The following is a 2,153-nucleotide window of genomic DNA, read 5'->3' as shown; positions in this document are numbered from 1 at the left end:
AATGACTCAAGTATTATAAAAGTAATCCATATAACCCAAAATATTTGTATCCCCATAATGCTTTGAAATTTAAAAAGTCGTCTGATTCATCCACTTCCTTATATAAAGATCCTAAATCTGGCTGGGGAAGAGAAAAAATAGATCAACAAGTTTGGTTTTTTTGTCACCCACCACCTAGCCTGGACCCTCCTGCCTTGTGCTGTAGATTTCCCATCTCACATCCCACCTAGGACGAGGACCCATTCGCTGCAAGGTTTGTAGAAAGGAAACTGCTCCAGAGTCTATAGGGATGTGGCATTTCCCAGAAAGACTTTAATCCAGTTGACAGGAGCCTATATCAGTAATTTTCAACTGGTGTGCCATGAAAATTTTTAAAGTTCATTAATTAATTATTTTCAAAACAAGTTCAAAGGGTGGTAATTATATTCTTCTTTTTACTTTTTTAAAATCATCATAATTTAAGTGTGCCATGGGAGTTTAAGTACAAGTTTCAGCATTCTGTGAGATAAAGAAAAGAAAAAGGTTGGAAAACACTGGCCTATATGAAGACATCCATAAGTGAGCACTGGGAAAATGAGCACCACAGAGTATTAGTTATTACACAGAGACCAGCTCCTTAGTAGACTCCTAGCTAGAGGGTCCCAGGCAGCACTGTCAGGCTGAGTGTCCTATCATTTATTATTCTTCATGGTTGTCAGGAACTTGAGAGCTTTGGTCTAAGGAAGGCAACTTCCATTTGCTAGAGGGAAAAGTCCTTGGATCTGTTAGATATAAATCCTTTAAGGACGGTACCACCCAACCAGAACACTGGGTCTCAAAAGGTCCAGCTCCTGCTATCAGAGCAGTTGTCAGCCCTTGGAGGTTCTTGAATTCTATGGCCTAATGAATTCTAGAGGGGCTTTGAGAGACGAAGCAGAGATAACCTAAGCCAGAACTATAGGCAGGGATGGCACTCTTGCCCAGGCTAGGGAATATACCAGAGCCATGTCCAGAAGCTCCTCCTAGATCTAGTGAAAGCTGAGGCATATTTTTCACTTTCTGGTTGCAAAGAGAAGTCAACATTCTAAGTAGTGGAGGGCCAAGGTGGATCTGGGGGAAACGCATTGTGTGTCTTCTTTTTGTTCTTATTCTACTTGAGTAACTGCAGATTTATCTTCTTGGTTTTGGTACTTTTAAAACGCATTCTTTTAAATAAAAGATTTATTTAGCTTTAATATATGTCTTTATAAATAACATGGATCACGCACTTATTTCTGCTTTTAATATATAAGTGTAAAAGTTTTGGTATTTTGGTCAACGAATTGAAAATCCCTGCATCTCCTTTTGTGGTCCACAACAAGATAACAAACACATCATGAGAACAAGAATTTTTTTATTGTATAAATTTAAGGGGTACAACAGTATGTTTTAATATATCTACACAGTCATGCACCACATAACGTCATCATAGCAAAATGCATTACTCAGGTCTTTGCAGTGATACTGGTGTAAAAAAACCTACTGCACTTTCAGCTGAATAAAAGTATAGCATATATAATTATGTACAGCACATAATACCTGATAATGGTAATAAATTATCATTGGTTTATTATTTAATACGTGATAATTTTATCAGTATTTTACAGAGTATTCCTTCTATTTATAAAAATAAAGTTAACACAGAGCAGCCTCGGGCAGGTCCTTCAGGTGGTATTTCATATGAAGTCCTCGTTAACACAGGAGATCTTCCAGTGGGACAAGATGTGGAGGTGAAGGACACTGCTATCGAGTGTCCTCCCCTGTGTAGGCCCAGGCTAATGTGTATTTTTGTATCTCAATTTTTAACACAGAAGGTTAAAAAGTAAAAAATATATATTAAATAGTAAAAAAGCTTACGGAATAAGAGGATAAGGAAAGAAAATGTTTTTGTACAGCTGTACAATGCACTTGTGTTTTAAAGTAAGCGTCATTACAAATGAGTCAAAAAGTTTCAAAAACTTACAAGTTTGGGAACATCTGCACCCTCTGACCCGGAGTCCGAGGAGCCAAAAGAGGGCTGAGGCGGTGCCACAGGGCTGGCCCCCAAAGGGATGCTCTCGGCCGAGCCGCGAGACCAGCCCCGCTCGCCCGCGTCCACGCCGCACCTGCCCACGGCCTCCGACATGGCCCTCTTC

At 39.6% G+C, this 2,153-nt stretch overlaps 1 protein-coding gene across 1 annotated transcript in view; it reads left to right on the top strand.

Annotated features, from left to right (window-relative positions):
• LOC100950001 (forkhead box protein I3-like) overlaps positions 1 to 2,153 on the top strand; it is a 6,106-nt gene that overhangs the window by 2,743 nt on the left and 1,210 nt on the right. The gene's annotated exons all lie outside the window — the stretch shown is intronic.

Source organism: Otolemur garnettii, unplaced genomic scaffold, assembly GCF_000181295.1.
Source record: "Otolemur garnettii isolate 467f Iridium unplaced genomic scaffold, OtoGar3 scaffold00072, whole genome shotgun sequence".
Classification (NCBI taxonomy): Eukaryota; Metazoa; Chordata; class Mammalia; order Primates; family Galagidae; genus Otolemur; species Otolemur garnettii.
The sequence above is the reverse complement of the archived record's forward strand: the minus strand, read 5'-3'. Positions and strand labels throughout refer to the sequence as shown.